A 19,413-nucleotide genomic window follows, 5' to 3' on the forward strand; every position below is an offset into this window, starting at 1 on the left:
CTTTACCTCCCATAACTCCTTCAGTCTCTTCCTCTTCACCAGCCCCAATCCATCCATCACCTTCATTTCTCCATCCTTTACCATCTTCACCAACCCCTATTTCTAACTCACCTCCAGCTGTGGCTTCTACCTCCCCATCACCCTTACCTCCCCATATCTCCCCTGCCTTACCCTCTTCTAATATACATGAGTCCTCTCCTCCACCTATTCCCACCTCCACAAATACTCATCCAATGGTTACTCATTCTAAACAAGGTATTTATAAACCAAAATCATTTGTTGTTGCTATTACTAGTAAGTCTATACCTTATAATTGTAAACAAGCACTTCAAGATGTTCATTGGAAGGCTATTATGGATTGTGAGTATAATTCTTTGGTCAGAAATAATACATGGACTCTTGTCCCGTTGCCTCCTCAAGCCACAGTTATAAGCAGCAAGTGGTTCTTCAAATTAAAATACAATTCAGATGGTTCTATAAAGAGATACAAGGCTCTCTTAGTTGCTCGTGGGTTTACTGAAACATATGGTGTTGATTACTTTGACACCTTCAGCCCGGTTGTCAAACCGAGCACTATTCGAGTTATACTAACATATGCTTTTTCCCTTGGCTGGCCTCTTAGACAAGTGGATGTTCACAATGAATTCCTTAATGGTGATTTACAAGAAGTTGTTTACATGGCTCAGCCTCCTGGGTTTGAAAGCACTCAACATCCCACTCATATTTGTCGCCTCTCCAAAGCTTTTTATGGCCTCAAACAAGCCCCAAGAGCCTGGTTCCATTGCCTTATTACATTTTTGTTATCTTGGGGGTTTAATGTTTCACGTGGTGATTGTTCCTTATTCATTTTACAGAAGGCAGCTGTAATCAATTTTATATTAGTATACGTGGATGACATAGTCATTACTGGCAGTGACAACAACAAAATTTCAACTCTCATTTCTTCCCTAAATGCTCAATTTGCTCTAAGAGATCTTGGCAATTTACATTACTTCTTGGCAATTGAACTTCAACGTTCAAACTCCACACTGCATCTGTCTCAAACAAAATACATTACAGACATCCTTCATACAGAGTCCATGTATGATAGTAAGGTTGATGTCACACCAGGCCCCACTAGCAAATTACTTTCCTTGTATGAAGGTGATATTCTGTCAGATTCTACTCACTACAGGAGCATTGTGGGAGCCATTCAATATATCACACTAACTAGACCTGAGATCTCATTTGTTGTGAACTAGGCATGCCAATTTATGCAGCAACCAACCTCTACTCATTGGATTGCTGTCAAAAAGATTCTAAGGTATCTTCGTGGTACTCTCCAACATGGTCTCACTATTCATGCTTCCTCTAATTTGTCCCTCATAGCATATACAGATGTTGGTTGGGCCTCATGTCCTGATGCCATCGCAGAACCTCTGGTTATTGTGTGTTCTTTGGTGACTCTATGGTCTCATGGTCTTCAACCAAGCAGAAAGTTGTTTCCAGGAGCAGTACAGAGTCTGAATATCGTGCGTTAGCTACTGCTGCATCTGAAATTGCATGGTTTAAATCATTGTTTAGCGAGCTTTGCATTTCCATACCTCGGTTGCCTCTCATCAAGTGTGACAACATGAGCACTCTTCATCTAGCTTCCAATCCTTTGTTCCATGCAAGGACAAAACACATTGAGATTGACCTACATTTCATTAGAGACATGATTCAGCATAACGAAGTCACTCCTGCTCATGTGTCCAATGAAGACCAACTAGCTGATGTGTTTACTAAACATCTCTCCTCTACGAGGTTTCTCCAGCTTAGATCCAAGTTCAATGTTCTCCCCACACCCTTCAACTTACGGGGGGATGTTAAAACAAGTTAATTAGTTCAGGATATGAGTACCCGGGGCAGTAAGTTGTGATAAAATCTCAAGTTCAGTTAAATGATCTTGGAACTGCATATCCATATATTCTCCACCCCTATCAGATCGCAAGATCTTTAACGTTTTACCTAATTGGTTCTGAGCCATAGCTAAGAATTAGTGAAACTTTGAAAATGTTTCTAATTTCCTATGCATTAGGTAAAGACATGAGTATCTAGAGTAATCATCAATGAAAGTGACAAAATACTCAAAACCACCCTGGCTTGTACATTCAAATGTCCACAAACATATGAATGAACAAGTCTAAGTGGTTCCTTGGCCCTATCACTCTTTGCAGAGAATGGACGCTTGGTCAGTTTGCCTTCTAGACAAGATTCACAGACAGGTAATTCACCTAAGGTGAGTTCCCTCAAAGGCACGTCCTTTGTAAGTCTTTGAATTCTATCATAGCCAATGTGACCTAGTCTCAAATGCCATAAATATGTCATGTTATTGTTATCAGTCTTTTGATGTTTATTGGTCCTAGGTTTAGCTACTTTGAATAAATCATTGTTAAGAGCGAATGGTTCATTAGGTCGCAGAATATAAAGCCTGTTTACCAAACGTGTAATACATAATTGTGATCCATTGAAATAAATAGATATATTAGAACTTGTAAAAGTCATAACAAATTGTTCTACTTGCAACATGGAAACTAAAATTAAATTTCTACTAAAATCCAGAATAAAAAATACATCATTCAAAATTAAAAATTTATTTTTGAACTTCAGACGAGCTCTTCCTCTAGCTTGGACCGCAACGAACACTTCGTTCCCAACTCCTTCGTCCATTTCCTCCCACGATTCAAGAAGTTGTAAAGAGTTGCAAACATGGTTAGTAGATCCAGAATCAATAATCCAAATGGATTTATCATTCTCTGAAACACATGTTTCTAAGATAAATGAACTATAACCATTACCTTTGTGTTTTCGCTGCTAGAAACTTGGGGCAATTTTGTTTCCAATGCCCTTTGTCTTTGTAGCGAAAACACTTACCTTTACCTTTCTTATTTTTCTTGTTCTTCCCCTTAGGCGTCTGTGCACTCGTCTTTGCACCCTTTGCAGGCTTGGGGTTGTTGTTTATCTTTCCTCTTGTTTCCAGCTTTCGAAACCAAGCTTGGTTAGCTTTTGCAATTAGTTGTCTTCTTTTCTCCTCCCTTACTTGGTCCACCCATGATAGACTAAAAAGTCTTAAGCTCGTTCATGAGCCATGTCAGACCATAGTTGAGTTTATTCAACACATAGTTTGTGGTGAATGGTAGGAAAATTGGAGAGAGACTGTTGATGATTAAGCTGACTTGAGTTTCCTCATCTATTATTGCTCCATGCAATTTAGCTTCCTGAAAGTAGTTTTTCATTTTGATCAGAGGATCGCGAACATGTTGAGAAGGTGTCATCCGAGCATTGGCATATTTCTTGGTGGCCTCAAAACGAGTCTGCGCTGACTTGGCACCAAACATGTCTTGGAGCTAATCCATGATTTCGTAGGTTGTCTTGACATTCTCCATCTTTGTCTTGAGAGTGTCAACCATACTAGTCAACATTTAGTACCGCGCCTTGTTATTAGACATCTGCCAACACTCATACTTATCCCTCACATACTTGGTAGCTCCTTCAGCTGGAACTTCCGGGGATTCCTCAGTCATGACGAACTTGGAGTTGTCACCAATCAACACAATGTTGATGTTTTGCTTCCATTTAAGGAAGTTTTCTCTAATGAGTTTCTCCATCGAAAATTGAGAAAGGATGGGAGTAGACACGACCATAATGATACTACAAATTATCAATAAAATAGAAATCAATCACATTTGCTTAATAAAACCTCTATTCACACAAATTTCAAGAACTAGCACAACATATACCAAAAATATGTAAGATATGAGAAAAAATACCAAAAACTGCATATCTTTATTTCTTTAGGTTTTTAACTAATCTATGATATCCTTGTCCTGGTTGGCGAGGGTCAAAAATATCACTAGTTAAATAAAGTTGTAAACTTATTTAATAATGGACACTATCATTAACAACCTACTATTCGATCAAAATAAGAAAACAAAATCTCTTATTTTATGAGCTAGACCCACAGTTTCGTTAATCAATAGATTTAGTCCTAGTAGTCACCGTAGGGGTGTGTCTAGTAGAATTTGACCTATAATTATCTATCTTTCAAAATCTATCCTTGTCAAAATAACTAATGATCATCTTTCGTAGGGGGACGAATCAAAGTGTCTTAAGGCCCCATTAAGCTATTGACCTTGTTAAACCAATGGTGGAGATCGAATATTATTCTTTTAAAATAAGCTCATTATAAAAATTGTATTTTTATATTTTTCGAAAATTAATGACTATGGTTCTCCAAAAAATTGTAAAATTAAAATTTTTAAAACCAAAGTTCTATAATTTCCTATTAATTTTGAAGTGTCAAATTGAAACAAATTCAATTAAATCAGAATTAATTTGTTTCTGATCAATGTTTAGGTTTAACTATTATAATGAACCTATATAATTAAGTCCAACTCAGGCAAATGGGCCTTAACAATTGGGTTTGCATGGAGGAGGACTGAGTCTAGTATGTCGTTCCCACCACTAAAGCCCCATAATTCCATACAAGGTGGTCCAAAAGACAAGAATTGAAACCTTCATTTTATTAATTGTTGTTGATTAGGCCCACTATAGTCATGCAAAGCAAATGAGCCTTCACAAGGGAACCACCCACAAGAGAGGAATTTAAACTTTACATTTTCTAATGAGCCCAAATAAAACCTATCCTTTTATGAATATTTTATTTGAAAAAATCCATATATTAAACAAGCATATGGGCCACTATATGCATCTAAACCTAATTGCAAAAATACCACATATAGTGCAAACAGACATGTTATAATTGAGTGAGCCTAATCATGTTACTATATGAGCAAGTCTATGAATTTTATGCAAAAATACCATAATTTATTTTATTTGCAAAAATACCACAATTAATTTTCTAGAATTTATCAAAAATTCGAATTAATTAAATTTTTTAAAAAATAAGTCAATTTAAATTAAATTTATCAACAATTAACAAAAGTTAATTTAAATTTCATTTATCAACAATCAACTTGGTTTAGGTTAATTTGAAAAAATATTAATTTAATTTAAATAGGATTTATCAACAATTAACCAAAGTTAATTTAAATCCCATTTATTAAAAAAATTATTAACTGGTTTGAAAAACGTGATATTTTAAAAAAAAATCTAACCAGTTATAAATTTTAAAACAAATATCACCTGCTGTTTTTTAAATAATATCTTAAACAGTTAAATAAATTCAAATATCTAGTCAACAAATTTTCAAATTTCAAATAATTTAAATATTAAAATCTATAGAATAATCAGATATTAATATCTTCAAATATCAGATTTCAAAAAAAATATATCAAGTTTTAAAAAATATCTTAAATATCTGATAACTTAATTCTTAAATTTGAATTTAAATCTTTGTAGAAAATATTTATTTTTAAAAGATCAAACAACAAAAATATCGTATTTCAAAAAAAATATTTTTAAATAATAGAAAAAGATATGATATTTTTGTATTAACCTATTACAAATACATTCAAAAATCAAATTTTAAGAAAAAAAATTAACGCAGGGCGTGGCCAGGGAAAGTTGGTGGCCACGGCCACTAGCATTTGTCTCCTAGGCTGCAGCCAGTGAAAACTGGTAACCGCAGCCACTGCCCGAGATAAAAAAAAATTAATAAAATTTGTGTAATTTTTCAAGCCAAAATCATTTTCTAAATAATTTTTACCATGTTTTACATCAAATAAAACATTTATATAAAAATTATCTGCAAAGAAAACACAACAAAATAGCTCAAATATGCTAATAATCACATAAAATTCAATATGCATCATAAAAAATATGAAATCCACCCAATTACTCAACACATCAAATAATTCAATTTTATCATATTCATGCATGAAAATAAGGATTACCATAGGCTCTAAGGCCAGTTGTTGGGAAAACTTATACAAGATCTTATTTGTTTTCATGTAGATCTTATATAAAATAAATTAATATGAGATAACCTAGAACATATTTCTAAAATTGAATTAAAACAGAAATAATGATAAGAACACTTACATTATACGCAGAGGAATGAATGAGTCCTTCCTTCAGTTTCTCTAACACTTGTATCCTGTCTGTCACAGGGTATCACCAAGAAACTGAACTGTTCTTCAATTTTCTTCACAGCCTTCCAAAGTATCCTTAGAATCACCTAGACTAGAGTGGACAATTCTCAACACATGAGATAGATACAAAGAAAAGAAGAGAAAAGATTATTGAGGCTTATAAAAGGACTTAGGCTGTAGAGAGAATCTAAAACCTAAAGCATCAAGAATAGATCTTCTGATTTTCTGTTAGATAGTCTTTCTGTCATCTGTTTTCAACTCTCACTTTGCATTCCTTTTATAGACTCAATTCGATCACTTATTTAATTAAAAAATCAATAAAATAATAGCCATTTATCAGTCCTAGGTCGAAATTATCATGAGCTTTAGGCCTGTGAAATTTCTCATTTAATTATAAGTCTGTTGGACTTAAAATCAAGGTTTGTATTATTTTCTATTAATTTAATTAATTAAATTCTTTATCAAATTAATTATTTATAATTTGAACCTTGATTTAAACCTATTTATTAATTTAAATACCAATTTATCTTAATTATTAAATCTGCCCTAATTTCTCTTTTCTTTTCCAAATTACATAACTATATGAAACTATCCAAAATTGACATGGTCAACTTTGATAATTATAATTGATAATTAAATAAATTAATTGAGACTATCTAGATGCTTTTATCCAAGGTACACTGGGGACCATGGGCCAATGAAATCAATCTCCAATAAGTTATTATAAATCTAACAAATAAATTTACTAACTTATTAATTCCTCATAACTCCACTAAAGATTTGGAATTGCACTCTTGAATTCATAGAATGCTCTATAAGAAATATAGATACGTTACTAATTATCCATTGTTACAACCATAATTGTCACTCAATCCTCTATAGATGGTCTATAATGAGATGGGACTAAAATACCATTTTACCCGTCATTGTATTTTATCCTTAAAACACTTAGTTCCTTGTAAATGATATTTCAGTAAACTAATATTAATTACTGAAATGAGATCTCTATCATTTAGCATCTTGAACCAAACTAAAAGGAAACCATCATTTCACTTCTTCATCAGAAGCTATAGATGTTCATATCTATGATTAACACTCCCGCTCAATTATACTACTAAGTTCCCAAGATGTAAGTATGGGCTAGTCTGTAGGGTATGCTAATAACGAACTAATCAAAGAACTCAAATAATACAATCAGTTAGAATACTAACCACTCAGAATTGAGATTGAATTGACATATGATCAACTATATGATATGACTAGAATAGATAATAACGGTATGTTTACTTATCCTATCTACTGTCAATATTGGTCCAATCCGATGTAACAAATACATCCGATCTTATCTACTTTGCTAATGTTCTGGAAAGAATATAACACTACAATGTGTAAGAAGATCATAACGTAGATTGGCAAGTGAGTGTAAATCCTGTGCACTGACTAATCTTAGGACTAACTTATTTTGGAACATATAATCATATTTATATTCCATTGTGATTACGTCACTATAAATACGATAAGCTATATGCTCGGGATTTAATGGAAGTTTATATTAAACCAATAATCATGAAAAAAAATATGTGAGCAAAGTGATTGACCAAATCAAAAATTGATTTCTATTCTTTTATTGGTGATAAATGAGATTACAAAGAAATTGAGTTTTAATTAGGGCATAAAACCCCAACAAGACATTGTATCAATGTATTTTTTATTTTATTTATTTAATTATTTGAAAATGATTTTTTCAAATATGGTAAGTTAGAGATTTACCTAAAATCTAATCCTATCATCATCAATACAATATAATTATATTACTATTATTATTAGGAATAATAAGGTAATATAAATCTCTATATATATGATATAGAAGAAGAAGAGGAAAATACAACATACAAGAAAAAGACATCAGATACAATGATATTCAATTCAAAATAGTTCTCAGAGTTTTTGTCAGACAAAAACTCTCTATTTCTTCTTCTATATTCTAGTCATTCTCAGACCATAATCCAAGTTCTCATGTGTTGAGAAATACTTGTGATTCCTAAAATACAAACCCATACTCTCTATGTGCCCACGCACATCTTGAGGTGTAGAGAACACTCCGGAAGATCGTGGTTTGAGTACTTAAAGCTTTGGATAGGAAGATCGTTAAAAATACAAAAAGACTCAAGGACACTTGATAGGCTTAAGAGGTAAAAGCTTATGTTCTTGATTTTTTTGTGTTTATATATTCTATATAAATATATTGTATATTTGTATACATATTTGTTGCATGATTAATAGTATTGTATGATAATGTTTCTGGATTGTTTTCTTAGTCATATAAATTGTTTATATGATCATTGATTTTTTTTTATTATTGCTCAGTTGTTTAAAGAAACAATAATGGGCCACCACGCGTGAGTTTTCGCTGCATGCTCTGATTGGTTTTTCAACAATTGGTACCAGAGCAGGTCATTAATATATACATATTATTAATTGCTATGTTGGATTATATGTATTTTTATATTATATGCGATATATGTTTGAATGAATGAATGTTTATTTTCATGATGACAGATTCTTAAGGGTTGTTTATTATGGTGCTTTTGGGTTTATGAATTGTTCTTAAAATTTCTAGATGAAATGTGTAAGCCAATTTGGGGCATAAGATTTTTCTAATTTTTTGTTTAAAAATTCTGTGATGGCCCCGAGCTCAAGGTGCTACCTAGGCAGCCGCGTGCATGCTGCCAGCCAACGCGCCCCTACGCACCCAGGCAGCCGCGCTGTAACGCCCTACTGCTTTAGAGCCATTACTAAGTGAGTTTAAAAGTGCAATTAACTCGCCAATCGAGGTTTTAAGACAAAAGTGTAATTAAATCTTATTCAGAGTCATAAACTTGAAAATAAACCTTTCATTGAAAATTATAAGACATATAACATTTGGGATCCCAAAAGCATTATTTAAAAATATTTACAACTCAAAATTTAGTTAGAGTCGACTAAGCGACAAAATTCAGGTTTTGCACAAACGTCTCTCAAAATACCCCTGGCCGTGACAGCCAGACAGAGCAGACATGTATGCGCCGCTCGTCCGGCTCACCATACTCAGGGTTTATCAACTCTCCCTTTGCCTTTACCTGCACCATAGAGCACCCGTGAGCCGAAGCCCAGCAAGAAAACCCTCAAAAGCAGATAATAAACGCATATCAAACACTTAATATAAAATTAAACCATCACCAGGTCATACAGGTACAGCCATGCCGACCCAGGCGCTTTACCAGGCCCTGGGTTCGCGGTCTAAATCGTAAGGATATCCCAGGTATCCCTTGGGGTCTCACCCGGCAACTCGCACTCCGCGTGCTAAATGCGGCACCCAGCCCCTTGTCGTTCTTGGCCTTCGCCGTTCCCGGCCTTCACCATTCCCGGCCTTCGCCGTTCCATCATTAATATACATACATTAATTAACTAAACAAACACTTAAACACATATAAAATCAATTCAAGGGCCACGCCCTGCAATACAGTCATATGGGGCTGAGCCTTGCAGCACAAGCTCTATGGGAACAGTAGTTTTCTTACCTGTGTCCCGAGCTTTCTAAGCACCGATATCCCGAGCACAGTTCCCTAGTCCTAGCCTCGTCGAAGCCCTAATCACAATGCATTAACAATATTCATCCATCAAGTTCTAATCCATTAAATGGCTTTGAGTCATAAATCTAAGTCTCCAAAATCTTGAATTCTATCAATCCGGGTAATAAAATCCATCCCGAGCCCTAACAATTAGGTGCCCAAGTCAAATCCCACTAAAATCCTGCACCTGGAACTAGGGCCGCGACCCACCCCACAAGCGCCGCGGCTAGCCTCAAAACAGAGGCTAGACACCTCCCTGGAAGCACACACGGGCCGCGACATGCTTGGCCAAGCGCCGCGGCGCGCCTCGAACTCCATGGCTTCCCAAGGCCTAGCATGCACATGGGCCGCGGCATTCCCCTACCTCGTGCAGAAAGCGGTCTTTGGTATGTCCTCCTCTTTGATCCTTAATTGATGGTAACCTGACCGGAGATCTATCTTAGAGAACACTGTCTTTCCCTGTAGCTGGTCAAACAAATCATCAATCCTAGGCAATGGGTACTTATTCTTGATGGTCAACTTGTTTAGCTCCCTATAGTCAATACACATCTGGAGAGATCCATCCTTCTCTTAACAAACAACACTGGAGCACCCCATGGCGAGAAACTCGGTCTGATGAACCCCAAATCCAGTAACTCCTGCAACTGAATCTTCAACTCCTTCAGCTCAGCCGGAGCCATTCTATAAGGTGTCCTAGATACTGGCTTCGCTCTTGGTACCAACTCTAAAACAAAATCAATTTCTCGCTGCGGCAGCAGCCCTGGCAGATCTGCTGGAAATAAATCTGGGAACTCGCATACCAATCTGATCTCCCTCGGTCCTACTGAAACAACCTTAGAGGTATCCACAACACTCGCTAGGAATCCTATGCAATCTTCCTGCATCAGGTCCCTAGCCTTTAATGCTGAAATTATAGGTACCTGCGGTGCACCAGCTGTCCCCACAAATACAAAGGGTACCTCCCCTTCTGGTTCAAAAGTCACCATCCTATGCTTGCAGTTAATTGTCGCCCCATACTTTGATAGCCAATCCATCCCTAGGATCATATCGAAGTCATCCATCGCAAGCTCAATCAAATTAGCAAACAATTCCCTACCATCTACCTCTACCGGTAAAGCTCTAATCCACCTCCTAGAGACTACCAGTTCCCTAGTCGGCAATAAGGTCTGAAAACCCCTAGCATACAGAACACTAGGTCTACACAGCTGATCTATCACTCTAGCAGACACAAACGAGTGGGTAGCCCCCGAATCAAACAATGCAGTATAAGAAGAACCAACACTAGAGATCTTACCTGTCACAACTGAGGGGCTAGCCTCCGCCTCAGTCTGAGTCAAAGTGAACACCCTAGCAAGAGCGAGACTGTCGCCCTGTTTTGGCTCCTCCTTCCTGGCTTGTGGGCAGTCCTTCTTCAGTTGGTTGGCACTCCCACAGATAAAGCAGGCCCTAATCCTGCACTCACCCTGATGTCGTCGTCTACACCGAGGACACACTGGAAAACTCCTCCAGTTGTCACTTCCGCCCTGATGGCCACTAAAACCACCCCGTGCCCTCCTATCAGAACTGGGAGGAACAAAGGAATCTAGGGCCTTTCTCTTCTGCTCACCGAAGCCACCACCCCGACTAGATCCAATAAAAGGAGGCACTGTCCTCCTAGCATCACGCCTAATAGCGCACTCTCTCCAAATCTAGTCCTCGGCCCCCTCGGCTGTAAGGGCCTTGTCTACCACCTGAGCGTAGGTAGTAGTCTCTGGTTCCAAAGTGATCTTCACATCACGGGCGATCATAACATTCAATCCCCGTACAAACCTGTCCCTTCTTGCCGCATCTGTCGGCACTAGATCTGGCGCAAATTTCGCCAAATGATCGAACTTCAGAGCATACACTGTCAAGGTCATCCGGTTCTGAGTCAGGTTGATAAACTCATCAACCTTCGCAGCTCGGACTGCCACACTGTAATATTTCTCATTAAAGATACTTCTAAATTCTTCCCAGGTCATAACTGTCACATTCCTCCTCTGAACTACTACATCCCACCAGATGCGGGCGTCCTCTCTGAACATGTAGCTTGCACAAGCTACCCTCTCGTTCCCCTCAACCCTCATGAAATTAAGAATGGAGGAGATCATATTCATCCACTGCTCTGCCCGCAGTGGGTCTGATCCACCCTCAAAGGTGGGAGGATGCTGTTTTCTGAACCGCTCATATAAGGGTTCCCACTTATTCTCCACAACAGGTTGAACTGGCGCTGGCACCATAACTTGCCGAATCGGCAACCCTGTAACTTGTGGAGGGGCCTGCTGCCTCAGCTGGCGAAGTTCTTCCTCTGTTCGTTGCAGCCTTGCTTCCATCTTGGCAAGCATCTGTTGCCAATTCTGTGGGGCAGGTGGAGGGTCCTGACCCTAGTTATCATCCTCGGCCCAACTGTCGTGGAGTCTAGATGATTGACGAGGCATCTGAATAAATATGCCTGCAACCAATGACGCCGCTCATCAGGCATGATAACAACATCCAAAACCACCTCCCAATCACATTAGTCATCCATAAGCAACAATCCACATAACACTCAAATGACATATAACACATAACAGGCCATGCCTTGACATCATGCATACATTAAATCATTCTTCATGCTCTATATCAAATAAACAGGCAAACAGGGCATTTAAGCACATATTTCAACATAATGGTCAATCATACCAACCAACCCCGAGTCGAGCTTATAACTGACAGCGAGCGTACATGTTTGGTCATTTTCAGAAACCATAAACCTTGGCTCGCTCTGATACCAAGTTGTAATGCCCTACTGCCTTAGAGCCGTTACTAAGTGAGTTTAAAAGTGCAATTAACTCGCTAATCCAGGTTTTAAGACAAAAGTGTAATTAAATCTTATTCAGAGTCATAAACTTGAAAATAAACCTTTCATTGAAAATTATAAGACATATAACATTTGGGATCCCAAAAGCATTATTTAAAAATATTTATAACTCAAAATTTAGTTAGAGTCGACTAAGCGACAAAATTCAGGTTTTGCACAAACGTCTCTCAAAATACCCCTGCCCGTGACAGCCAGACAGACTGGACTTGTACGCGCTGCTCGTCCTGCTCGCCATACTTAGGGTTGATCAACTCTCCCTTTGCCTTTACCTGCACCATAGAGCACTCGTGAGCCGAAGCCCAACAAGAAAACCCTCAAAAGCAGATAATAAACGCATATCAAACACTTAATATAAAATTAAACCATCACCAGGTCATACAGGTACGGCCATGCCGGCCCAGGCGCTTTAACAGGCCCTGGGTTCGCGGTCTAAACCGTAAGGATATCCCAGGTATCCCTTGGGGTCTCACCCTGGCAACTCGCACTCCGCGTGCTAAATGCTGGACCCGGCCCCTTGCCGTTCTTGGCCTTCGCCGTTCCCGGCCTTCACCGTTCCCAGTCTTCGTCATTCCATCATTGATATACATACACTAATTAACTAAAAAAACACTTAAACACATATAAAATCAATTCAAGGGCCACGCCCTGCAACACAGTCATATGGGGTCGAGCCCTGCAGCACAAGCTCTATGGGAACAATAGTTTTCTTACCTGTGTCCCGAGGTTTCTAAGCACCGATATCCCGAGCACAGTTCCCTAGTCCGAGCCTCATAGAAGCCCTAATCACAACGCATTAACAATATTCATCCATCAAGTTCTAATCCATTAAATGGCTTTGAGTCATAATTATAGTCTCTAGAATCTTGAATTCTATCAATCTGGGTGATAAAATCCATCCTGAGCCCTAACAATTAGGTTCCCAAGTCAAATCCCACTAAAATCCCTGCACCTGGAACTAGGGTCGTGGCCCACCCCACAAGCGCTGCGGCTAGCCTCAAAACAGAGGCTAGACACCTCCCTGGAAGCACACACGGGCCGCAGCATGCTTGGCCAAGCGCCGCGGCGCGCCTCAAACTCCATGGCCTCGCGTGCACACGGGCCATGGCATGCCCCTCCTAAGGCCGCGACCCTCACCTCCAAACCTAGAAAAACACCATTTTTCCCGGCATTACCTTCGAGCCAACACTTCTAAAATCACCTCAACCCAACACTTAAACCCAAAATTAAGCTTGAACCTCCCTACCACACCATCTAAGCTTCACAACAAGTTCAAACAGCCATAAAACTCAGCCGACAACCAAACTTAACTCTAGATTCTAGCTCACATGCAGCTTATAGTTCTAGCTATAGTTCAACTGAAACTCAAGGGATTTAAAGTTAAACTCCTTACCTCAGCTGATGATTTCTAGCTTTCTCTTGCTCCTCAACTTTCAAAGCTCACCCACTTCAAGCTCCTAGCCTTAGATTTCTGGTTAGAGTCTCCCAAACTCATACACCACAGGAAGAAATGCTGAACCGACCTAGAGAGGAAAAGTTGAGAGTTGCTTCCTTTACTTAGTTCCAGCAGTTTCTTAAGTTATCTAAGTCTAGTATTATCCTTACAAAATGACCAAGCTGCCCCTTAGGCTTAGCCTCTATCCTTAGTTGACCCAAGGGAAATTTAATCATCTACCAAGTCCCACTAAGTCCTCGAGGCCAACATAATAAATTTTACCTATACTCTCCCCTAGACATTCTAACCTCAAATATATCTCCGGATATTTATTTCCATAATCCGATAACCCCATAAAATGTCTAATACCCCTAATACCCCTCGACCCGCCCCGGGTCGGATTCTCAACCCCGATGTGACTTTCTGACTAACGGCTCCCTAGGACTGTCTCGGATCATGCTACACAGATATATCACAAACATATCACATTTATGCCCTCAACGGGCTAAAATCACAAACATGCCCCTAATATCCAGATGGGCCCACATGCATATTTAATTTGACTAAACATTCATCTCTATCACATATTCACATAGATTCACATATTATAACAATATTTCACTTATTGCCCTCCAGGCACACTAATCAAGGCCCCAAGCCTTATTAGCAAATTTGGGTCGTTACACGCACCCCTGCATCCAGCCACCGCGCCCCTACCGCGAGCCTCTTGTGCTCACCCGAGCCCCACCGTCGACCACCCTTTGCTGCCGCCCCTTGGTACAACACTTAGGGTGTTGTTACCATAAATATTTTTTTAATTATTCATTTAATTAAAAATTAGAAATTGAATTAAAATGGTTTTAATTTAGAAATTTCTTTAATTGAAATAATGGTGATTATTTACCTTAATTAAAAATATTTAATTGTTATCTTCCATAATTAAATTATTTTATTTAAGATGTCCTAAATTAAAATTATCTTGAATTTTAATTTATTAAAATTAAATTGTTAAATTTTATCTTTTGAATTAAATTATCCAAATTCAAATTGGGCCTTGGAAACTTTTGGGTGTTAAAACCCAAAGTTTAATTATTTTAAAAGTTTGTTTAAAATAATTAAAAAGTTGTATAATTCAAAATGGATATGAGAAAAAAGGGGTGACATTGGCTCAAAAAAACTATCTCTCAAGGTTAAAGATCAAAGTGTTCTTCATCAAGCCTTAATTAGTCTATGTTACATTTTTCATGTATATTTTTGCAAGTGTTGTAAATTTTTCTAGAAATACCCAAAAGTTACCATACTCGCTTTTATTTTATTTATTTATTATAAATGTTTGAATGTGATTAAAATGTTTAATATTTTGTCATGCATTATAACATGACATTCATATATCCACAACTATGCAACTAACATGCATTAAACTCATGTAGAAACATGCTATTAGGAACGTCCTATATTTTTTGTTATATGTTTTTATATAATAATTCATATAATTATAAATTTAGTCTTAATTAGTTAAGATGGTAAATCAAAATTAAAGTTGTTTAATTTTTTGTTTTAATGAAAATGTTTCATTAAAATAAAAATGATATTCTATTATTTAAAGCAAAATTATAATTAGAATTAAGGGCACAATTTTAATTTTTTGCTTAATTGGATTAGTAATTAATAGAATATCATTTGGTAAAAATAATTAAATTTATTTTTACAACTAAATTACAAAATATTGATTTTGTAAAAAACACACTTATCCAAAATAGTGAGTGGGAGAGAGAGTTATGACAATAAGTCTCATGGTCTCCATTATTGGTTGAACATCAGGAGGCATAGGAAGGGCCTCGTGTCGCCTCCGTTTGCGGCCTTCCTAAGGAAATACTTCCGAATATGTTTATTTTATCTGAAGGTTGACTTCTCTTACGAGAACATAATTAATGATGTATTTCAAGTTTGACTGACCCTAAGGCACACTCTTGAGCTAAGTCATTAATTGAAAATAATGGGTTACACTCCAAAGGTGTATCTAAGCTTTCGAGCATGACTAGTGCATCTTGACCAAACTAGCGGTAGTGCATAAGTCAAAAGAGAAAAAGACGTTTTTAAGTTTTCACTTATGAAATTTAGATTTGTCTCAAAATTAACTTGGGGTTAGTCTAACCTACCCTAAAGCGGTCCATTAACTTTTCAAATTAGTTTATCGTGGATTAGTACATTTTTTTTATGTTGCATTCATGCATTATATTTAATTTTCCAAATAAAATCTTATATATATATATTATATGTGTTAATTCATTATATTTTATTTATTTATTTCCAGCAACAATGGTTAATCGTCTTAATCCTGATCTTGTACTTGAAAAGTTGGGAAATCAAACCTACCTCATTGACAAACTCTTGGAAAGGATTCCATTTAATCTTAACCACATGAGAAGTTGGTACGGTGGGATTCACATTGTCTTCAGAACACAAAACTTGTATGAAGCGATCTATGATCTACCACCAGAGGAACCAATTTTTCATCTAGCTTTGATGGACATGAAAAATATGGTGAATGGATGAGATCGAATCACCTGGCACATCAATGCATGTTATCAACAATGCATGGTGACGTTAAAGAAAGATATATGGTTATTGAAACTGCATACGAGATATGGGCCATGATAAAGGATGATGCTATAGCACATGCTCAATTTTTAAAATACGAGGTAAATTCAATTTACTCAAAAACTCTTCTTTAATATTTTTGAATGCTTGATTCAAAATTATGCCACTAATAATATTTTTCATATGTTCTTGTTTTCAGGAATGCAGAAATCTTTTGAGAAAGAGAATAGTTGCATTGAAACCAAAGCGAAGAAGAAATGATGAAGACAATTGAATAAATAAAATATTAGTTTAGAACTTTATTTTGTCTAGTTTAAAACAATTAAGAAATTTGAAATAGTTGATTTTCATTATGAAAGAAATTAATAAGTTCTTTTTCTAGAAACTATGTTTTTAGATTCATTATTTGATGGATGAACAATTTTAGTATTTCTTTTGAATAATAACTTCAGTTGTTATTTTTTTTTTGAAATATACATGTTTCCATTATTTCATCATTGAGTATAAATGATAATTATGAATTACTCATTACTGTGGAAATTATAGATTTAATAAGACACCTTATGTTGACCACGATTTTGGTCAACGACGAGTAGACGTCAAAATGACAATAAGCCTTGAATAGAAAATACGACACCAATAATTTTATAGTGGTTCAGCCCCAATTTATTGGTAATAGCCTAATCCACTTGGAGTTGTGATATATATATATATATCCTACACTTAAGATCAGATGAACTTAAGTCAACTGAGTTTCTTAAGTGTAAGTAGAAAAATACAGAGTTTCTCTCTCTAGATAATACAACATTTCTCTCTCAAAGCTCTCTCAGAATATGCCCCAAGAATACCCCAAGTAATAGTCACAAGTTCTCAAAACCATAGAGTTCCTTTTTTCTTTCAAAAGACCAGTCCCCCCTAAATGATGCCATGAGCCATTTATTTATAGGTTCATGGATCGTACATCAGATATATCCCTTTTACCAGGTCCTTCGTTCTTCCAACAGACTTTAATTAATAAAATATAAATAAATTCAAATTACAATAATATAGCTATTATTTCGGGATATTTGAGAGATTCCCACGGCAGTTGAGAATGATTCGGGTGAAGCTGTTACTGAGGCTTTACTGAAGAGTCACTAGATGGTAACTTTTGAGATTCTGATCCGTGGACCAACCAAATCCATCCCTGAAGTGACTGATTGGCCAAGAAAACTCACCGGTAGACATAGGAAAGCACTTCTCGTCGGCATAGGCAAAGCACACCTTAGCACACCTCTGGTCTAGCATGATACATTTTTGGTCTAGCAAAACACTTTACTGGTCGGGCAAAACAAATGACTGGTCGGCCAAAATACTCCACTGGCCGGCCAGAACATTTTACTGGTCAGTCAAAAATCTTTACCAGTCGGACAAAAATTCTACTTGGTCGGTCAAATCACTTCCAAACCAGATAAATAATATTTCATGACCAGTAATATCACAACTCCGAAGAGCCAATACATTTATTGACTATTAATGTGCCATTTACTGACCATGCATTGCCACTTGTCACTTTTGATTGCCACGTCATCAAACTGAAATTTTGGGGATAACACCTTATTCCAACCACAATTAAGTGAAACATATATGTGAATTTTTTTTTGAGATTGACTTGTAATTAATTAGATATATATATATATAACAAATAAAAGACAATCTTTTATTGCAACCATTCAATGGTTCTCTCCCTGTTTATATAGTCTATTGATTATTAACCAAAATGTCTTTCTCTAATAAATGCTAAAAAATCACATAATTGTTTAGCTAATACATAGAGATGTATGTTGAACATTTTAATGTTCAAAGCTATAAGAAATACTAAATAGTAATTCAATATTGATTGACATCTATTTCAGATATGTTTAAACTTTGATTGAATGCAAAGAAAATTTCTAAATTTTTTTTATGCAACATTCAAAGTAAAGTCACTTAGAGACTTGTTTGATCTGATCAAAAGGAAGTTTGAACTCGAATTTGGAATTCAAGAAATTTGCATGTGGACTTGGCATTCAAACCCAACTCACATACAACTAGAATGCTAAGAAAAATTAGTATTTCAGAAATGGAATATAATCATATTAGATAAGATTGAATACATAATGAGCAATTATTGTTGTCTTTATTATTTATATAATTTTAACACTTGTTGTACTCTGTACATGGTTGATTGTACAACATTGAAGACTTAGAAGTTGGGATTCACAAGTGGTTATGTGAATAAATTGAAAATTTTCCATGAAGTCGTTTAGTGAAGCAGTTTAATAATCATAAAAGATTACAAAATAGTTTGTATCTCTTTAGATGCTACTTTAATGAAGCATGATTATTATAATCACTATATTTTCTAGATAAGTTGTACTAGAAATAATGACTGCAAGTCAAGTAAGCGAGTTACTGATAATAAACAATGATAAAACCAAAAAATATCACAAATTCTGCAAAGCATTGTTGTAGTGGGAGCGTTAGTTAGTAACTACTCCAATACAAATGTATAGTTAAATTGTATGTAGCACAATCTAACTATACTTCATTCACATACTAGAATATGAAATGAAAAAGTTTTACATAAAACAATGGTTGAAACACCATGAATCAAGAAATGGAATTTGAAATTCTATGACATCTGGATTCTTGAACCTCCAACTAAAGTTAATTGAACTTCAGTTTGAAATAGGATATTCAAGATGAAGAGGAGAATAGTGGAAAGTACAAACTTTTCAAAGTTAGGATGATAGCCAAAGGCTATGAACAAAAAGAATAATTTATTACTTGAATTGT

The sequence above is a fragment of the Humulus lupulus genome, chromosome 7 (assembly GCF_963169125.1).
Source record: "Humulus lupulus chromosome 7, drHumLupu1.1, whole genome shotgun sequence".
NCBI lineage: Eukaryota > Viridiplantae > Streptophyta > Magnoliopsida > Rosales > Cannabaceae > Humulus > Humulus lupulus.